The sequence below is a fragment of the Coregonus clupeaformis genome, unplaced genomic scaffold (genome assembly GCF_020615455.1).
Source record: "Coregonus clupeaformis isolate EN_2021a unplaced genomic scaffold, ASM2061545v1 scaf0740, whole genome shotgun sequence".
NCBI lineage: Eukaryota > Metazoa > Chordata > Actinopteri > Salmoniformes > Salmonidae > Coregonus > Coregonus clupeaformis.
The window spans coordinates 177,712-200,582 of NW_025534195.1; the positions used below are offsets into that span (position 1 = coordinate 177,712).

At 41.6% G+C, this 22,871-nt stretch overlaps 1 protein-coding gene across 1 annotated transcript in view; it reads left to right on the plus strand.

The window, feature by feature from the left end:
* Positions 1-22,871, plus strand: part of LOC121533052 (gastrula zinc finger protein XlCGF7.1-like) — a 75,285-nt gene that overhangs the window by 29,433 nt on the left and 22,981 nt on the right. The window lies entirely within an intron of this gene.

Here is a 22,871-nt window from a genome sequence, read left to right on the forward strand (position 1 = left end):
ATTAATAAATACTTATATGAATAGGTAATGTGTTAATACACATTTGCTCTGTTCATTTTTCACATTCGTTTTTATCGAGATGTGACCGTACTATTCCCTTAAAGCCACACTCTATAAGATACAAATCATCCTGTAAACAATAGAGCAAATGCATCACATGCAATGTGATAGCAGTGTATGTAAACGTCTGACCGACTGGAATTGTGATATGGTGAATTATAAGTGAAATAATCTTTCTGTAAACAATTGTTGGAAAAATGACTTGTGTCATGCACAAAGTAGATGTCCTAACCGACTTGCCAAAACTATAGTTTGTTAACAAGACATTTGTGGAGTGGTTGAAAAACGAGTTTTAATGACTCCAACCTAAGTGTATGTAAACTTCCGACTTCAACTGTGTGTGTATATATATATATACACACACACAGTAGTTAGCTACATAATGTGTATCTGTCTTTGGGATAGATATACTTTCCAGTTGCGGTCGGTGCCATCATTTTCTTTATGAGGCCTTATTTGTATTACAGCATATTGGATGGCTGTCATCAGAGCCACACCTGTTTTGAGCCCCACCTGTTTAGCTGAAAAAACGAAAACTAATAATAATAATATAATAATTAAAGAGACCATGTTTGTTTGGGGTTTTATTAACTCAATATATATATTTTTTTTACATTGTTTGCAAACTGATATGTGACGTATTAACAGGCAAAACAGGCAAAAAATGAATACATAAAATCCAATATATATATATATTATTATTTTGCATGTTATTTGGGCATTAAGGTCTCTTTTTTGCTTTCTTGAGTAAAGCAGCTCCAAAATGCAGGTGTTTCAGCCAGGCTCCGTGCTTTCTGTGGTGGAGGGGCAGCCAGCGGAAAATACAGAGCGTTGGGGTTGGTAATCTTCTCTAGTTGCTCAGTGATTAGCCATGCTGTCAATCCAGCATGACTTCTGCCACGTTCAAAACAACTGGAAACTCGGAATTGGGAAATCTCAGACTTCAGTGAGTTCAAGACAACTGGGAACTCTGAAAAAAACAATCTGTCGACCAGTTGTTTTGAACGCGGCAGAAGTCATGCTGAATTGACAGCATGGCCAATATATTCAAATTTTACATTTTAGTCATTTAGCAGACGCTCTTATCCAGAGCGACTTACAGGAGCAATTAGGGTTAAGTGCCTTGCTCAAGGGCACATCGACAGATTTTTCACCTAGTCGGCTCGGGGATTAGAACCAGCGACCTTTAGGTTACTGGCACTACGCTCTTAACCACTAAGCTACCTGCCGCCCTTTACCAATTGGATATCACGAAAGTGGGGAGAAAAAGGGGGTAAAAAAATGTAAAAGGATAAACATTCACATACAACGCCGTCGGCCAAATCTTCGATCTTGTCTCATCGCTGCAACTCCCCTACGGACTCGGCGAAGGTCGAGTGCCGCACTGCTTCTTGACACACTGCTCGCTTAACCCGGAAGCCAGCCGCACCAATGTGTCGGAGGAAACACAGTCGAACTAACGATCGAAGTCAGCTTGCAGGCGCCCGGCCCGCCACAAGGAGTCGCTAGAGCACGATGAGACAAGGAAATCCCGGCCGGCCAAACCCTCCCTAACCTGGACGACGCTGGGCCGTCCCATGGGTCTCCCGGTCACGACCAGCTGTGACACAGCCTGGGATCGAAACAGAGGCTGCAGTCGCGCCTCAGCACTCATTGTTGAATTTGCGATTTCCAACTTTGTTGTGTAATGTTTACCGATACGTTTTATCTATAATTTATCTTCATATGACAAGGATTGAAAAGGATTTGCCAGTAGATTGTCGACTTGATTCATGATGATGACTGCTTGTCTAGCTTGCTAGCTAAGATTTTGAAAGTATGATGTTGACATGATCAGTCCAATCAAAGCTACGGTAGATATAACGTGATTTGACGTCATTTTATCTGTGGCCAATGACCTTGAGCTTCTTGGGTGGGCACTTCTAATGTAAGTCAATTGCAGCACCCAAGGGGCTTGAATTTTCAATCTCTCCCCGTAGCGACGTAGTGTCCCCATGAGTGACAGAAAGCGCTGAGCCAATCACTGAGCTAGGCTGAAACATTTTGGAGCTGCCTTACTCAAGAAAGCAAAAAAGAGACCATGTTTGTATGCGGCTTCATTAACTCAATGAATATTTTATTTTTTTACATTGTTTGCAAACTGATTTGTGACACGTATTAATGCCCCACCTGCCCTGAATGACACGTCGCCACTGACTATATACTCCCCTATCACAAGACTGTACCCTTGGGGATTAATACAGTACTACTATATACTCCCCTATCACAAGACTGTACCCTTGGGGATTAATACAGTACTGCTATATACTGCCCTATCACATGACTGTACCCTTGGGGATTAATACAGTACTACTATATACTGCCTTATGTTCATTTTACCATTAGACCTGTGTTCTTATACAGTTCGTTTTTTACCCCCTGTGAATACCCTACTACACTATTGCATTGTCTATTGTTGACCAACATTTGTCGTTTAAGTAAGCATGTTTAATAAGGTTATTGCTCCAAAATGTACACTGTTTCATTGTTTAACAGTAGGCTAAATTCAATGAAGAGTAATTGAAAGTCACATTCACAGTGCTTTTGGTGTAGTGCAAATGTAAACCTGCACTGGGTAACTATGTGTGCACTGGGTAACTATGTGTGTACTGGGTAACTATGTGTGCACTGGGTAACTATGTGTGTACAGGGTAACTATGTGTGTACTGGGTAACTATGTGTGTACTGGGTAACTATGTGTGTACTGGGTAACTATGTGTGCACTGGGTAACTATGTGTGTACTGGGTAACTATGTGTGTACTGGGTAACTATGTGTGTACTGGGTAACTATGTGTGTACTGGGTAACTATGTGTGTACTGGGTAACTATGTGTGTACTGGGTAACTATGTGTGTACTGGGTAACTATGTGTGCACTGGGTAACTATGTGTGTACTGGGTAACTATGTGTGTACAGGGTAACTATGTGTGTACTGGGTAACTATGTGTGTACTGGGTAACTATGTGTGTACAGGGTAACTATGTGTGTACTGGGTAACTATGTGTGCACTGGGTAACTATGTGTGTACTGGGTAACTATGTGTGTACTGGGTAACTATGTGTACTGGGTAACTATGTGTGCACTGGGTAACTATGTGTGTACTGGGTAACTATGTGTGTACTGGGTAACTATGTGTGTACTGGGTAACTATGTGTGCACTGGGTAACTATGTGTGTACTGGGTAACTATGTGTGTACAGGGTAACTATGTGTGTACTGGGTAACTATGTGTGTACTGGGTAACTATGTGTGTACAGGGTAACTATGTGTGTACTGGGTAACTATGTGTGTACTGGGTAACTATGTGTGTACTGGGTAACTATGTGTGCACTGGGTAACTATGTGTGTACTGGGTAACTATGTGTGTACTGGGTAACTATGTGTGCACTGGGTAACTATGTGTGTACTGGGTAACTATGTGTGCACTGGGTAACTATGTGTGTACTGGGTAACTATGTGTGTACTGGGTAACTATGTGTGTACTGGGTAACTATGTGCACTGGGTAACTATGTGTGCACTGGGTAACTATGTGTGTACTGGGTAACTATGTGTGTACTGGGTAACTATGTGTGTACAGGTGTTTTTGGAGACCTCTCTGGCAAGAATGCAGTACTTTTCTAGATTTGAAGATGATATCCCAGAAACCCCAGCTCTCATTGACAGGTCGCCGCTTCAACATCCGCGTTGGGACCTTGTGGCTGTGGTAACTAGTGACAGCCCAACATAGTCGGACAATTTGGGTGCGATAACTTTACGGACAAGATTGAAGATAACTCGATTCCATTTTAGCAACAGTCTTCAGAACACTCTTAAAGGCTGTTTCTCGGCTGTTATCTTAAGAACAGTGCAGTGTCTAAAAGAAACACTTTTGCTGGTCCATGCTTGTGATGATAAGAAGATCCGCCGACACTGTACTCTGTTTTCAAAGGTTTATTATAACAAAGGTTCCAGCATCAGAATTTGACAGATTCTGCAGATATCTGTGAGACAGCACAGCCAATCAGTAATTTGCTATTCTCTCCTCTCTGTTCAAGACATGGCATTTATATCATACATGGCCAGAGCATGGCGTGATTCTAACATCCAATCCCTGGCCATTACATATCCTATTTTCCAGGAATTTAGTAATGCTTTCCAGATGTTTCCAGCACAGTAGAGTAGAGTTACATCATTTTGCCACATCAGCAAAATCTTAGGGCCACGTTTCCTACTTTAAGCAACGGTCAGCATTTCTAGACTGTTTAAGATACTACATATTCCCCCTTCGAGACTAATTAAGTCTCGAAAACAAAAAAGAATAGGATTATGACAAATAACAATTCTTGCTCTTGAGTAACTTTAACAATAAACCAAAATTAATGGAGATTAAACACATGTTTATATAGACACATTTTTGTATGTAGTGTAAATACATTATTATGGAGTGTAAATAAATTGTTATGGAGTGTAAATGAATTGTCATGGAGTGTAAATGAATTGTCATGGAGTGTAAGAGCGAAAAAACCTGTCTGGCAGCTTTCATTCCAAATATCCATCAGTCAGTCAAGACAGGAAAATTCTCTCACGGCCCCTCTGCCCTAGGCGACCACCTAAGTACTCCAGATCAATTCACACATCTTCATGAATACATTTTAAGCTCTGATGCAATTGAATACATATGAAAACCCCAGCAAACAAAATACAATCAAAATGTCCACATTCAGGCTGGTCGACCCATCGGACCCTCCTGTGGATTCTCTCTGTCCTTGCCTAGACCCCATATCCCTAAACTTCAACGAAATAAACAAAAACATCTGAGGTCCCCACATGTACCCAACACAGAAAACATAATTGTTCAAAAATTAATACAGAAAGAATATAACACTGGAATATAGTCCACTACACTTCATCTCCTCCACAGTGTCGTCTTTCAATGCGACGTTGATGATGGAATCGGAACATTTCCACTCCTTCCTTGTTCCACTTCCTCCAGTCCATTCATATTGTCCATGTTTGAGTATTTGAGTCCCTCTACATATTCCCCCATATGCTTCTGGAAGAAAAGAAAATACCAAACAGTATCTTTTGCAAAACAACACATGCAAATTAAAACATCAATGTCAACTAAAATTGATATATAAAATTAGATATAAAATGAATGACATTCCATTTCCCCCCTTTGATTCATATCAAAACACTAAACATCACAATAATATGTAAAGACGTGAAAAATGGTCAGATATTTAAAATGGATATCTATCCATCAATACTCCATCTAGCTCCACTTGTTTATCTCCATCCAGTTCAGTAACAGCTAACAACGGCATCTGAGTGTTGTCCCCAGGCATCACAACTCCAACCCATCTCAATATCATAGCCTTCGCAAAAGTCAACAACAGAGTACAAAAACAAAACATCACACACAGCGCTATAAGAGCTGCTACCAAAATCTGAACTATCACTGCTCCCACTGGGCCCAACTGATCTTGCAACCAAGCCTTCGCTGACCATCCAGCTCCTTCTGACTGACCAAACGCATCCCTTATACTCTTCAATGCATCTATAACACTAGTGATATTATCGGAACTATCGGGGATCAAAGTATAACAATCATCTCCCGTCAGATTCATAGCCACACATAAGCCACCTTGTTTGGCTAAAATATAGTCAAGAGCCATGTCATGTTTCAACAACGTCAGTCTGTGACTTCTCTGAGTATTTGACAGAAGATCAAACCCTCGTATTGTTTCATTTGCAAAACCCTGCAAAGTATAGGTAATATTATCAATGTGATCTGCCAAAAATGTTACACCATACCATGGAAAAAGTCCAAGTCCCCACTTCTCTCCTAGACTTATCCTCCAATGGTAGGACTCCAAACTATTAAATTGTGCCATTTCCCTTTTCACTCTATTTCCAGACCTAGAATCAGATTTAGCAGTGTCCGATGCCTTTCCCTTTTGGATAGTATAAACCTCATATGGAAGTTTCAACGTCGACATGTAACAACATCCTGTCCATCCATAGGGTAAGAATATATATGCTTTATCACCACAAACCCACCAAATATCTCGAAAATTCCCAATAGTCACATTTCCAGGCAAAAGCTGATCTTTTACCATCAAAGTCCTTCTCTTCTTACTAGATGGAACATGAAAAGTTACTTTATATGTCTCACCACTAACCTTACGTTCATGCTTATCCAAAGTCATCATATACTCATCACAATCTGATATACCCATAAACATACCTGGTCCATCATATGTTTTATTTGAACAAAAACAGCTTCTAGCCCTTATTGGTTTCACCTCCAAAGCTTCAGGAATCGCTGTTAACTGATTTTCATTCTGATCTAACAAATTGACATAGGGTAATTCATTTAACCAAGAGCAATTAAACTTAGGCCTAAACAAATGTCTCGATAATGACATCATCATATCTGTTACTGATTGTTGCTGATACAACAACCATGATAAAGCATAAGATTGACACGCGGTTGATAGAGGTTGAGCCACTGTCTCTAAGATTGAACCCCACGTGCCTGGTGATGGAATTCTCAGCAGACATGGACCCTCAAGATTCCTCACTGATCTTACAGAATGAGTTAACTGCTGGAACCATAGATTCCTACCTGCCCATCCATCTTTAATTTGCAAAACAGAAGAGTCAAATCCATATGCCTTCCATTTAGTTTCTCTCTTCCCTAACGAGCGGTATTGATCAGATATATGTTCTTGCTTTCCATCAAAATCCAATAGCTCATCCTGTACCCCCGGGATAGTATTCTGCACTATTTCAGATGAATGTACATGATTCACTGCTACCATCTGTTCTCCTATTTCAACACTATCCTTACTATCATTTACAGCACTCTCCCTCTGTATCACAGACTTCTGAGTCACGTTTACTACATCCTTTAGTTTCAGGAAAGTTGTTGTTGGTGTCTGTGTCACATTTCCGGGGCTTGTTATCGCTGTTGTAACATTCATTTCTTCCAAAGTTATTGTTAAAATAGTGGCTTTAGTTGATGTATTAACACTTTTGATTAGGTCCAGTGGCAAAGTTACAGATGTCCTCTGTGTATTATTTATTGTTGGAGTAGCTACTGTAGTATGCTGCTCCTGAACTCCTTTGGTAACTGTGGAAACTTCAACAGACTTTAAAGTTTCTATCATAAGCGTCACCTTACGGGTTACATAGCCTTCTAACCAGTAATTCTTAACCGGAACAAATTTGAATGCTGGCTCTAAATAAGTACAAGTATATTCTCCCTGATCTTCCCATGTAATATTACGCAAAATGAGTGAGCAATCACTCATAACCCTTTTCCATTTCATATCGTTGTACAAAATATACTTCCTTTGGCTAGGTGGCACAGCTTCTACTTCTAGTCCTGATAACAACAATTCTTCTCCATAATTATCTCTCCACGTGGGAGGAATATCACCACCCCCACTCCGTCTCTCACATCTACAAGGAAGATGAGCTGTACCACCCATCCTAGCCCTAATGACAATATTTTTGTCTAAAATTGGTGTTGGAACGAGTTTCTGAGGCGCCATTGTAATGAAATGTGATACATTTATAGCTTTAACAGCTGTCAATGTTGAAAGAGTTGAATTGCTTCTTACTGTTGTTGCATTAGGTTGGAGTGTTGATGTAATAGTTGTGGATTCATCTATTTTCCCTATACCTTGGAGCTCTTTACTTATACTTCCATCTATCACCACTAGTGTCACTACATTAACTCTTAGTCCCGACTCTAATCCCTCACTTTCAAATTGTGGATTATAAAAAATACATTTATAATCGCCTTGATCCTCCTGCTGGGAATTGTACACATAGAGAGTACAATCACCCTCAATCTTCATTCTTCTCTTATCATTCAGCAACGCATACTTTCTCAATGCAACTGCTCCTAATAGATCTAAACTCCTGCCATGGTTGTCTTCCCACTGAACTCTAAATTTCCCTTCACCACTGTTCTCTCTCGTGCACTGGCATGGAAGCTGAGCTGACTTTCCTAGGGTTACTTCTACCCTAGTTTTCGTAACGTTTTGGTCTGACTTTTCTCCTAACTGGTCTGGGCCTACTTTGTCTAACTGAATCATCAGCTTCTCCTGTAACAGAGTTGCCCTTGGTGATCTCTGTGGTTTCACATTCCACTGAGATATTCCCTGTTGTGTCTGGGACGTATTGAAAGTCAATGTCCCCAAATCTCTTTTCCTTCCCATCCATTGCAGAGTCATCTCTGGCACCATCAGAAGTGTACACATTATCATCACTGTTGTCCACAACATGAACAATCTCTCCTTCTGGGTGTTGACTCTGGATATTGTCAGGCATCTCTCCTTCCACCTGTTCTTCCCTATCGTCATCCTGCTCTCTTGAGCCTTCAACATCCTGTCTCTCTGTGCGTGGCACCACTTCTCCAGGCGCTTTAACGCAATGTGACAAATGATACCACGTTGGAGATCCTTTAACCTGCACAGCTGTTCCAGTACTACGAACAACTTCAAATGGTCCCTCACGACGTTCGTTATACCACTTCCTTCTAAATACCTTCACGAACACCTTGTCCCCCGGTTGCACTGTACTCCTTTTTTGCTCATCAAGCTTCTCCTGCACCTCTTCTTTTCTTTGCCTGTCAGAAACATACGTGGACAGCTTTTTATGAAAATTGGCCATATATGTAACGTATGCTCTCATTTCATCTTCCAAGAGAGCCAAGCTTGGACCCTTTCCGCTTGTTCGCAAACAAGGCGTAGGCATCCTTCTTCCTGTGACCAGTTCATGGGGTGTCATACGTAGATCACGCAACTCACTTGAGCGACACACCATTAATGCTAAAGGAAGCGCCGCTATCCAGTTGAGACCCGTATGCTGGCAAATTTTGATAATGCGATTTTTCAAGACACCGTTCATTCTTTCACAAATCCCTTGACTTTGTGGGTGATAAACTGCTCCTAGACGTTGCTTAATTCCCAATTTTTGCAACGTCAATTTCACTGATTTATCCACAAATTCTTTCCCATTGTCTGAGGATATTCGGTCGGGAAATCCCCACCTGCTTATGACTTCTTTGCACAAGAACTTAGCAACCGACTGAGCATCTTTTCGCTTGGTTGGACAGGCCTCCGGCCATCGTGAAAATCTATCTACAACCACCAACATGTATCTTTTCCCATCAACTGGTTTTATCATATCAACATAGTCGATAACCAACTCACGCATAGGACCTCTCGGTGTGGGAATGTGGCCAGGAAGAACAGTCACACCCCGGCGAACATTGTTTTTCAGACAAATTGTGCACCTGCCTATGACATAGTCAATTTGTTCAAGCAAATATGGTGCCCAACAACCATACTCCTTTGTGATCTTTCTTTTAACCTCCCCCCCTTGCAACATGAGCTAACCCATGTGCTTCCTGAATCATCAGACCTAATAGGTCTGGAGGCGCTACTATCAACCCCTCATGGTTTCTCCACAGACCAGTAGCATCTTTGACGGCACCTCGGTCAAGCCATAACTGTTTGTCGATCGTAGAAGCAGCTTCCTGCATCAAAATCACATCCTTAAGCGTAATTTTGTCTTCCAAGTCCACTGCATGAGTGACCAGAAAAACTTTGCCCAATTTGTCCGCTCCTGTGATGGCTTTTGCAGCTTCATCAGCAGCTTTGTTCCCTTGTGTAACTTTCGACACATCCGTCCTATGAGCTGCACACTTAGCTATCGCTATCTCTGTAGGCTTCATCATAGCGTGTAACAGTTTCATTATTTGCGCATGATGTTGTATCGGAGAACCATCCGTTTTCTTAAACCCTCGACCTTTCCACACTGCTCCGAACAGATGACATACACTATGTGCATATGCTGAATCAGTGTATATCGTCACTCGCTTTCCTTCTGCTAACAAACATGCTTCTGTTAGCCCCACAAGTTCAGCAAGTTGTGCAGACGCAGGCTGTGGTATTACTTCAGCCTTCTCGACGACAAATCCAGTTCCTTGGGCTTTGACTACTGCATAGCCAGCGCACAATTTGTCTCCCACACGATAACAAGACCCATCAGTCCAATACTCCAGGTCTGCTTCACGTAATGGAAAGGCTTGCAAATCTGATCGAAGCCTTGAGTATTTCTCTGCTTCCTGGACACAATCATGTGGTTCACCATCCTCTGAAGTTGGCAAATTCTCGGCTGGATTCGCCGTATCACACCTTACTAGGGTGACATCTTCCTGCTCTAAGAGCCTGTGATAGTCTCTGAGCCTAGGCATAGTCAATGTATATTTCCCAAAGTTCAGAAGATTTCTGAGACTATGATGGGTAAGAATTGTTACTGGGTAACCCATTGTAACGGATGATGCTTTGTTATACATTGAATATACTCCCACCATTGCTCTGTAGCACAGTGGTAGTCCTAGTTCTACTTCTGAATAGGCAGTAGAGTAGTAGGAAATAGGCTGAGGATTCGTCCCTGTGCCTGTCGGCTGACAAAGAACTGCACATGCATATTTACCTCCAGTAGAAGTAGACACATATAGCAAAAAATTCTTAGAGTAGTCTGGTAATGTGAGTGCAGGTGCCTCCTGCAACCTCTGTTTGATCGTTTCAAATGCCACAAGGCCTTCCTGTGTCCAGGAAAGATTGCTATGGAGTTGACCATTTCCAGTATCCTTGACCATAGCTCTCAAAGGTCCTGTCAAACTAGCATAGCTCTCCACCCAAGCTGAAGAATATCCAGCAATACCAAGAAATGTCATCATCTCTCTGACAGTTCTAGGCTTCGGAGCCTTACGAATAGCTTCCAATTGACTATCCGAAATGCTTCGATTTCCGTGCGTTATTGTCTGACCCAAATAAACAACCTTCTCCTGGCAATATTGCAATTTTTTTCTGTGAAACCTTATGTCCCTTTTCTGCCAATACCTGTAGCAATTTAATTGAGTCTCTATGACATGTTTCCTTATCCTGTGAGCAGATAATTATATCATCTACATACTGAATGACAGTGCTTTGCAATATCTGATCTATCCCTACCAAATCTTCCTTCAATACTTTATTGAAGATGTGCGGGCTGTGCCGAAAACCCTGTGGTAAACGATTGTACTCATAGAACTGTCCCTTATATGTGAACCCAAATAAACCCTGACTCTCTACACTAAGTGGAACACTAAAAAATGCACCACATAAGTCTAACACCGTAAAATGTGTCGCATCAGGAGGAATTTGGGCTAACAAGGTATGCGGGGTCTGGCACTTCCGCTGGAAAGTCAGTTACTACCTCATTCACTGCTCTCAAGTCATGAACCACACGATAAGTTCCATCTGGGTTTTTTCACAGGTAACAGAGGTGTGTTACTCTGAGGATTTTTTTGTTGTCCTTAAAACAGTTGCTTTCGAAAGTCCTTCAATTTGTGGTTCGATCCCTTGGATTGCTTCATCTTTCAATGGATACTGATTCTTCCAAGGAGGTCTGGCTCCTGGTCGAAGTTCAACTTTCACCGGTTGGGCTGATTTCACAAGTCCAATATCGGTACTGTGTTGAGACCACAGAAATTCTGGAACTTGTTGCAACATCTCCTCTTTCATAGGGTCTGAATCCATCTTCACACTGCAAATAGATTCGTGTGTTATCCGTACAGCTTGTGGCTCTCCTTGTCCTTGAGCCGAAATCATGATTTTGAGAAATCGATGATCTTCAGTCCTCCAAATCGCCAAATTCTCTTTCATTGGTATGAAAACAGCTTTCTCTGCTTCTGTCATCATTTCTCCTATTTGCTTCTGCTCATAGCCTTCAGAAACCAACAAGGTAACATGTGGCACACTCTTCTCAATCTCAAATTCTTTATCCAGATAATCGTCTGTGTTTATCTTCATAGCTGCTCCTTGTGGTCCTAAAATTATGCAACATGAGGTAAGTTGAACTTTCTTTGGTTGACGACTCAGCCATTCCTCTGAGTCCGATTTGGCAGCATTCTTGAAATACTTGAGCGTACAATGAGATGGATATTCCGGAAGCCTCGCATCTGGCATGTTTGTCACAATGAATTTCTCCCATATCTTAGCCTGCTTCAAAAAATCTTCACTGAGATTTCCAATCCAGAATACTGAAGAAGAATCCATCTCAGTCGTCATTGACAATTGGTAAACATTTTCCTTTGGCATCTCTACCAGACAGCCGTCTGGTGTACATTTTATTGTACAGTTCAATTTACACAATGCATCTCTTCCCAACAATGCAATAGGTGTATGTTCTGATACTAGTATGGGTATTGTAATTTTCTGATTTTCATAGCAGAGCTCAATTGGTTCCGTAAGAGGAATCAGCTGTTTCACTCCCTCAAATCCGATTGTCCTAATTAGTTGATTGGACATAGGGAGATGTGTAGCATCTTCAGGCCGAACACAGGTAAAAGCAGCTCCGCTTATCCGCCATCACTTCCAATGGTCGTTTGTTTACTTTTACCTCAATTGTTGGATCTTTTTCCGGTCCTGATGCTACCAGCTGACACCCCCCTTTCGGATCTTCTGGGCACCTCTAGAATCCTTGCTCCGGGCCCCTATAAGGGTTCACCGGTCCTCCAGAGGATCTTGACTGGCCCCTGTATCTTCCTCTGAAATTCCCCCTGGTGTTTCCTTCTGGCTCATTACACTCACGGGCAAAATGACCAACCTGTCCACAATTATAACACACTTCTGAAGATTGCAAGAAGTGTGGCTTGAATCTTCCTCCTCTTCCTCTTCCTGAACCTTCTCGTCCTCTTCCTCTCCAATTCTGTCTCTGTCCAGAAACTGGCTGTGGATATGAAACAACTGGTACCGCTATTGGTGTCTGGTACAATTGTGGTTGGAACTGGTTCGGTTGAAGCTGTGGCAGTGATTGTTGATTTGGTTTACCCTGATTCTGCATCACCAGAGCTTGTTTCTTGTCCTTTTTATTCTCCACCAGTTGTATTTGATTGAGTTTTCTGAGAGTTTCTTGGTCCTGTTCTTTCTGGTTGTGTTCCTTTTTCCGGTACAGATCCACTTGATGGGCTATATGATCTGTATAGACACCTTTTGTCATGCTCCCAAGTCCAACCACTTCTGCCAGTTTGCTCCTTACCGGTAAGGGCAGTCCCATCTGTAGTTTAGCTCTCAAGATTGACTGCTCAATTTGACTCACATCTGGATCATTTCCGGTAATATTTCTCCACACTTGATGAACTCTTGACACGTAGGCTCTTGGATTTTCTTGTTGTCCTAGTGGGTCAATCAGAATGTTGTCAGGATGCACATTTGTTGGAAACGTATCCTTCAGTGCTCTCCACAGCCGATTCCTACTTGCAGCCAACAATTCAGGATCGTTCACTGCAGTCCCCACATATCTATGAAGTCCAGCTCTCTGAAAAATTTCTTCCATGCCTGGAATCCCAAGGAGATTAGCCAAAAGTCTCTTGATGTCTCCTATGGCAGACTGTGTTCCCACCGTAATTTCTTCCAACTTTGAAATCCAAGGATATGCTCCATCTTGAAGAGTAGGCAGCTTCTCAAGTATATCTGACATATCGGTATTCTGCAAAGGCTTATATTCTAGGTTTTGTCCTCGAATGATCACCGGCATAATTTTCTTACTAGTGCCATCTTTCCTTGGCCTCAATGTATATCTCTTCTCAGATTCTTGGGATTCTTTTCTCAGCAGCTTCTTTTCCTTTGTCTTCAGCTTTTTGAGTCGTTCTTCCAGTTCTTTTACTTCTTCTAAGTTATTGGCCTTATACAGGTATGATACGCATCGGTCTATATCTCTTTCTACTTCTTCTGTGTTAGTCATTGGAGGATAAAATCCTCTTGAATATGAAGCACCTTTAGTCTCCAAATCTTCATCGCTGTCTCCATCTTCATTTTCACCAGCACTCGAATCACTTGTATTCTTCTTCTTCCAACTTCCATCACCCCTTCTTTCCGCTCTGGCCAACCTCTGTCTGATGACAGGGTCATATCCACCCATGATCTCTTCTGAATCACTCTGATCATCATCATCATCGTCATCGTCAAGTTCCATCCTCCTTGACCTCACTCTACCCTTAGTCTCCAGACATCTCGTTGTCTTCCTGCCTTTGGAGTTTGGATTCATCTTTATGGTCGTTTCTGCTTGTCCCCTCTCTATTATTTGTTCATCTTCATCTCTGATGCAATAGTCACCTTCCTGAATGATCACTGGAAGCTGAGGATAAACGTCCTTAAACTTGGCTTCTTTCTCATAAGGTGGGGGTGTTTTTGTTGAATCCATATATGAGAAAGGTGTATTGACTTCTGCAATCAGTTTTTCTGTCACCTTCACCTCTTTTGCCATTTTCTCTGTACCTCTGTCTCTCCTGTCTTTTGTATCTTTTATCAGTTTTTGTCCTTCATTTTCAAAAAGCTTAAGAACACCCAGCTCTCTTTGTCTTTTTTCTTTACGAAGTTTTCCTTTCTTCCCCTTCTTTTGATCTGTCTTATACGTGGATACAAGCACTTGCGTTATCTTGATGACGTCTGGGTTAAGAGTGCCTTCCAATGGCCATGGTTGTTCAATGTCAGGCCAACGTTTATTCCATTTCTCAGATAGTTTTGCTATACCATTAACTAGAGGATTACTATTCTGTACTACATGAAGAGGAGTAATTGCTTTTGTAGTTTTGATGTCCTTTTTCCCCATTGTAATGACTATGTTATGTGTGTCCCTCTTGTATCCCTCTCTTTTTTTTTTTCTTTTTTTTTTTAATTAAAAAATAATTAATCAATTAATCCAATCAATCAATTAACCAATTAAAGCAATCAAAAAATCTAATCAATCAATCAATCAATTAATTAAACCAAATCAACAAATTTAACCAATCAACTAATCTGATCAATCAATAATCAACCCAACTCAATCAAACAAACAATCAATCAATTAACTAAATCAATCAATCCAACCAATCAATCAAATCAATCAATCAATCACTAATCAATCAATCAATCAATCGATCACCAATGAAATCAATCAATCAACTAATTAAACCAAATCAATCAATCAATTACCAATCAATCAATCAATCAACAAATTAAACCAAATCAATCAATCAATTACCAATCAATCAATCAATGAATCGATCACCAATGAAATCAATCAATCAACTAATTCAATCAATCAATCAAATCAACTAACTAAATCAACCAATTCAATCCATCAATTCAATCAATATATCAATTTGTTTGTGAATTTTATTTTACCAAATTATTGATTGGTGGCAGTCTTACCACATCCGATCAGGAAAGGTAAAGGAAAGTAGTCAACTCCAGAGCAATTCAAGAATAAAATACCTGTACCAGCAGCACTACCCAATTGCTTAATAAGCAATTAATTACCTTATTTTTACAGAATAATGTCAATGCTGGAATTCCAACACAACTCTAATCAATACAAGTCATTCACGGAAACTGTAATGTGCAATTATCAATTACATAAATTCATCAGTCTGTTGCCAAGCTCTTGCGAAATGGTCACAACATGAAATATTCTATGTAAACACAATGTATCAATTATATCCTGTAAGGGAAAGTAGATTTGTGAATAATAACAGCACTGGCCTTGATTTGGACTGGGTTGCCGTCACTGGTGTCAGTTGATGTCAGCCCCTCCTCTCTCTCTCTCTCTCTCTGTCTCCTCCTTCTCGTCTCTCGTATGACATAAAGACAAAAGCACAAAGAAGAGTTTAGTGTATATATATTTTTTCCACATTCACGCTAAGAAATAAGCAAACAGCTTAATTCAGGAATATTATAAATAGCTCAATAACATTTTATTTTATTCATTTATTTTATTATTATTATTATTAATCCGTCAATATACAGTGGGGAAAAAAAGTATTTAGTCAGCCACCAATTGTGCAAGTTCTCCCACTTAAAAAGATGAGAGAGGCCTGTAATTTTCATCATAGGTACACGTCAACTATGACAGACAAATTGAGGAAAAAAATTCCAGAAAATCACATTGTAGGATTTTTAATGAATTTATTTGCAAATTATGGTGGAAAATAAGTATTTGGTCACCTACAAACAAGCAAGATTTCTGGCTCTCACAGACCTGTAACTTCTTCTTTAAGAGGCTCCTCTGTCCTCCACTCGTTACCTGTATTAATGGCACCTGTTTGAACTTGTTATCAGTATAAAAGACACCTGCCCACAAGCTCAAACAGTCACACTCCAAACTCCACTATGGCCAAGACCAAAGAGCTGTCAAAGGACACCAGAAACAAAATTGTAGACCTGCACCAGGCTGGGAAGACTGAATCTGCAATAGGTAAGCAGCTTGGTTTGAAGAAATCAACTGTGGGAGCAATTATTAGGAAATGGAAGGCATACAAGACCACTGATAATCTCCCTCGATCTGGGGCTCCACGCAAGATCTCACCCCGTGGGGTCAAAATGATCACAAGAACGGTGAGCAAAAATCCCAGAACCACACGGGGGGACCTAGTGAATGACCTGCAGAGAGCTGGGACCAAAGTAACAAAGCCTACCATCAGTAACACACTACGCCGCCAGGGACTTAAATCCTGCAGTGCCAGACGTGTCCCCCTGCTTAAGCCAGTACATGTCCAGGCCCGTGCTAGAGTGCATTTGGATGATCCAGAAGAGGATTGGGAGAATGTCATATGGTCAGATGAAACCAAAATAGAACTTTTTGGTAAAAACTCAACTCGTCGTGTTTGGAGGACAAAGAATGCTGAGTTGCATCCAAAGAACACCATACCTACTGTGAAGCATGGGGGGTGGAAACATCATGCTTTGGGGCTGTTTTTCTGCAAAGGGACCAGGACGACTGATTCGTGTAAAGGAAAGAATGAATGGGGCCATGTATGGTGAGATTTTGAGTGAAAACCTCCTTCCATCAGCAAGGGCATTGAAGATGAAACGTGGCTGGGTCTTTCAGTATGACAATGATCCCAAACACACCGCCCGGGCAACGAAGGAGTGGCTTCGTAAGAAGCATTTCAAGGTCCTGGAATGGCCTAGCCAGTCTCCAGATCTCAACCCCATAGAAAATCTTTGGAGGGAGTTGAAAGTCCGTGTTGCCCAGCGACAGCCCCAAAACATCACTGCTCTAGAGGAGATCTGCATGGACGAATGGGCCAAAATACCAGCAACAGTGTGTGAAAACCTTGTGAAGACGTTTGACCTGTGTCATTGCCAACAAAGGGTATATAACAAAGTATTGAGAAACTTTTGTTATTGACCAAATACTTATTTTCCACCATAATTTGCAAATAAATTCATTAAAAATCATACAATGTGATTTTCTGGATTTTTTTCCTCATTTTGTCTGTCATAGTTGACGTGTACCTATGATGAAAATTACAGGCCTCTCTCATCTTTTTAAGTGGGAGAACTTGCACAATTGGTGGCTGACTAAATACTTTTTTTCCCCACTGTATCTCTCATTCACCAACTCAACCGATTATCAACCAAACAGTTTTACAGTCAAGCAATAGTTAATTCAAAAGAAAATTTCACTTGTGTGCAAAATTCCCCCTCCCGTTTTCTTTTTTGGCTGCACTGAAGTGGACTCTCCCGTTCTCTCTCCAGTTCAGTGCAGGGGAGTGGCTAAACTCACAAATCCTACGCGTGCGCAGTTCAGTCACCAACGTGATTTCAGAGTGGAAGGAGCTATAGACAGTTGCTCCGTTCTCTTCTCCCATAGACAATAACACTTAAGACTTTAACAGAGCTCACAAACTGAACACATAGAACATACAGAACACAGAACACAAATCCACTACCAAGCTTGTTATCTTTCACTTATCTGCAGATTTATAGTTATGCTGTTATCAATTACAAAACATCTCTATACACTCTTAAAAAGTCCTCCCTGTAGGCTCATGATTCGTTAGTAAACGTTCTCTTTTTATAGAGACTCATAAGATCTTTAAACTTATAGTCCTTCCAGGGGGCTCATAGTTTATATAGTTTAAGAATTACAAACGTTCTCACAAACAGAGACTCATAAGATATTTAACCTTAACTGTGTTGTAGGGGTTTCAACTTTTTACTCTAGGGGCTTAACATTTGAAAACCAAGATACCTAACACATTTATTTACAAGAGACTAAAAACTCTGCTCAAAGCCTTAGTCGACACACATCTGGAAGTCATCAAGCACGCAGCCACACTCACTCTGTTCCACACACACACTCGCTGACAGAGAAATGTGCTTTTTTCCTCCTCTCAGACACACACATAGTTACATACAGGATCCATTAATACAAAGCAAACTTGCTCATCGCCGTTCCTTTTGTCTTTTAAATTCTTTTGCTAAATTTCTGCTACCTTAAGTTGCCAACATTAAATGAGAGGTTACATTGGACATACAATCCAGTCAACCATATTCCAAGAGGTAACATACAATTTAATATATGTCGTACAAACTCACTGTTCCCAGAACAGACTTGAGAGTTAATTCTAATAACTATCAAGATTTATGGCCATCATATGGATGCCTTGGTCTCAAGGGCTTGCTTAAATTAACGGCGCCCTAAAAGTATACTGTTAACTCATATCAAGCGTTATCCTCTAAGCCTTTCATTGAACACTCCTTTCACTTTTATTCAAGGCAAAATATGTGTGTCCAAATCGGTGTGCCCTACAGACACTCCCCACTGTTTGCGTTGTTCTCAACGCAAACTAATTCAGAAAATTTAGAACGGAACTCCTACCACACAGCAAACACCAGCAAAACGCACGCACAAGTAATTTAACGGTACATCTCTAACGCACACACTCTCTGGACTCACAAAACGCCAGCGCCCAATGTAAGGGATTAAACTCACCTTATTTTTGCCGGCTTCTTTGAGCGGTAGTCGTTTTGTAGCCCAGGAATGGAATGCAAAGAAGAGACGTAGCACGTCCAAAAAGAATAAAAATAAAATAAAACTACCTCGTCGCCATTAATGTAGTGCCTAAAAGAAACACTTTTGCTGGTCCATGCTTGTGATGATAAGAAGATCCGCCGACACTGTACTCTGTTTTCAAAGGTTTATTATAACAAAGGTTCCAGCATCAGAATTTGACAGATTCTGCAGATATCTGTGAGACAGCACAGCCAATCAGTAATTTGCTATTCTCTCCTCTCTGTTCAAGACATGGCATTTATATCATACATGGCCAGAGCATGGCGTGATTCTAACATCCAATCCCTGGCCATTACATATCCTCTTTTCCAGGAATTTAGTAATGCTTTCCAGATGTTTCCAGCACAGTAGAGTAGAGTTACATCATTTTGCCACATCAGCAAAATCTTAGGGCCACGTTTCCTACTTTAAGCAACGGTCAGCATTTCTAGACTGTTTAAGATACTACAACAGCCCTTAGTCGTGTGTTTTTCACGACAATCCACAGGGGTCTCATGCCATATTGCTTAAATGAAATAACCGGTGCCAGTTGTTTTAGAACATTTAATCCAGATCAAAATGATCCTTCCCTGTCTTGATTCTGGCCTCTTCATCATTTGAAAAGAAACTGAAAGGCAAGATTTCAACCAAATGCCATGAAATAAGACATGAGTTGGTTGTAACAATAGGCATGACGTGGTATCATAGATATTTCAAGCAGACCAGTCTGTCTTACCTTAGAATAGAACTAAAAACCTAATAACTGAAAAAGCTAAGGACAAACTAACATCATTGAGATTATAAAAACAAATGGTGTAGAACTTTACATTTTCTCTCATGTGATGTCGAGTATAGAGAGACTGAACAAAGCACTACAGGAAGAGATATTCAGAAAAATATAATGGGAAGCGTTTAGTGAGCTCATGGTCGGGAATGCTGTTGAAGAAGCGTTGCATTCCTCTTGATTATACGTCACACTAGCGCCAATCTACTGACTGGAAAATTAAAAAATATATTTTATTACAATACATTCGGTTTATTTATTTCATTAAATAATATTATATTGAGACATACACAATCTACTGACTGCAAAATAAAAGTTTTTAAAATTTTATTGCCATACATTGTTTATTTTTAAAATTCTTTCATTAAATAATAATATTATATTGATTGATTAGTTCAGCTCATTTTTAATGATTGTAAATTTAAAACAATGTATATCTACTATACAGCTGCATTCAATGCAAGTTCATATTCATTACCAGGGCTTTGGATACTAATCTGAAGATTTGGATTGAACTTTCATTTTTATGCTGATGACATAAATATATGTGAGGACAAAAGGGGACACTGAGACTTCAAGAACCAGACTGACAGACTGTCTAGATGGGGACACTGAGACTTCAAGAACCAAACTGACAGACTGTCTAGATGGGGACACTGAGACTTCAAGAACCAGACTGACAGACTGTCTAGATGGGGACACTGAGACTTCAAGAACTAAACTGACAGACTGTCTAGATGGGGACACTGAGACTTCAAGAACCAGACTGACAGACTGTCTAGATGGGGACACTGAGACTTCAAGAACCAAACTGACAGACTGTCTAGATGGGGACACTGAGACTTCAAGAACAATAAAGTGTCATATTTCCACCTGCGTAACATCGCTCCAATCAGGTTGTTCTTGACTACTGCTGACAAGAATCCTAGTAAGGCTTCTTTCTCAACTCCATATGATCCAGACCACAAACCAGAAAAAAACATCACCCCTGTTTTATTCAACCTCCATTGGCTTCCTGTTTAGGATCAAATGTAAGATTGTGCTGCTCACCTTTAAGGTTCTCCAGAGTAATGCACCTACATACATCTGCTAACTTCTAGAGAACTACTCCCCAGCACCACACTATGATCATCAGACTAACAGCCTGGTCACACTACTCCCCAGCACCACACTACGATCATCAGACTAACAGCCTGGTCACACTACTCCCCAGCACCACACTACGATCATCAGACTAACAGCCTGGTCAGACTACTCCCTAGCACCACACTACGATCATCAGACTAACAGCCTGGTCACACTACTCCCCAGCACCACACTACCATCATCAGACTAACAGCCTGGTCACACTACTCCCCAGCACCACACTACGATCATCAGACTAACAGCCTGGTCACACTACTCCCCAGCACCACACTACGATCATCAGACTAACAGCCTGGTCACACTACTCCCCAGCACCACACTACGATCATCAGACTAACAGCCTGGTCACACTACTCCCCAGCACCACACTACGATCATCAGACTAACAGCCTGGTCACACTACTCCCCAGCACCACACTACGATCATCAGACTAACAGCCTGGTCACACTACTCCCCAGCACCACACTACGATCATCAGACTAACAGCCTGGTCACACTACTCCCCAGCACCACACTACCATCATCAGACTAACAGCCTGGTCACACTACTCCCCCAGCACCACACTACGATCATCAGACTAACAGCCTGGTCACACTACTCCCCCAGCACCACACTACGATCATCAGACTAACAGCCTGGTCACACTACTCCCTAGCACCACACTACGATCATCAGACTAACAGCCTGGTCACACTACTCCCCAGCACCACACTACGATCATCAGACTAACAGCCTGGTCACACTACTCCCCAGCACCACACTACGATCATCAGACTAACAGCCTGGTCACACTACTCCCCAGCACCACACTACGATCATCAGACTAACAGCCTGGTCAGACTACTCCCCAGCACCACACTACGATCATCAGACTAACAGCCTGGTCAGACTACTCCCCAGCACCACACTACGATCATCAGACTAACAGCCTGGTCACACTACTCCCCAGCACCACACTACCATCATCAGACTAACAGCCTGGTCACACTACTCCCCAGCACCACACTACGATCATCAGACTAACAGCCTGGTCACACTACTCCCCAGCACCACACTACGATCATCAGACTAACAGCCTGGTCACACTACTCCCCAGCACCACACTACGATCATCAGACTAACAGCCTGGTCACACTACTCCCCAGCACCACACTACGATCATCAGACTAACAGCCTGGTCACACTACTCCCCAGCACCACACTACGATCATCAGACTAACAGCCTGGTCACACTACTCCCCAGCACCACACTACGATCATCAGACTAACAGCCTGGTCACACTACTCCCCAGCACCACACTACGATCATCAGACTAACAGCCTGGTCACACTACCCCCCCAGCACCACACTACGATCATCAGACTAACAGCCTGGTCACACTACTCCCCAGCACCACACTACGATCATCAGACTAACAGCCTGGTCACACTACTCCCCAGCACCACACTACGATCATCAGACTAACAGCCTGGTCACACTACTCCCCAGCACCACACTACGATCATCAGACTAACAGCCTGGTCACACTACTCCCCAGCACCACACTACGATCATCAGACTAACAGCCTGGTCACACTACTCCCCAGCACCACACTATGATCATCAGACTAACAGCCTGGTCACACTACTCCCCAGCACCACACTACGATCATCAGACTAACAGCCTGGTCACACTACTCCCCAGCACCACACTACGATCATCAGACTAACAGCCTGGTCACTACTCCCCAGCACCACACTACCATCATCAGACTAACAGCCTGGTCAGACCAGCCACAGACCTGTGCAGTATGGATGACAGGGCCATCTCTCATGGGGCTCCTCAGGTCTGGAACACTATTCAGATAAGAATATGTTGCATTAATCAAATCCTTTTTATAATCAGCACCTGTGTTTTTCTGACATAGTGGAATAATAATATAATAATAATAATATGCCATTTAGCAGACGCTTTTATCCAAAGTGACTT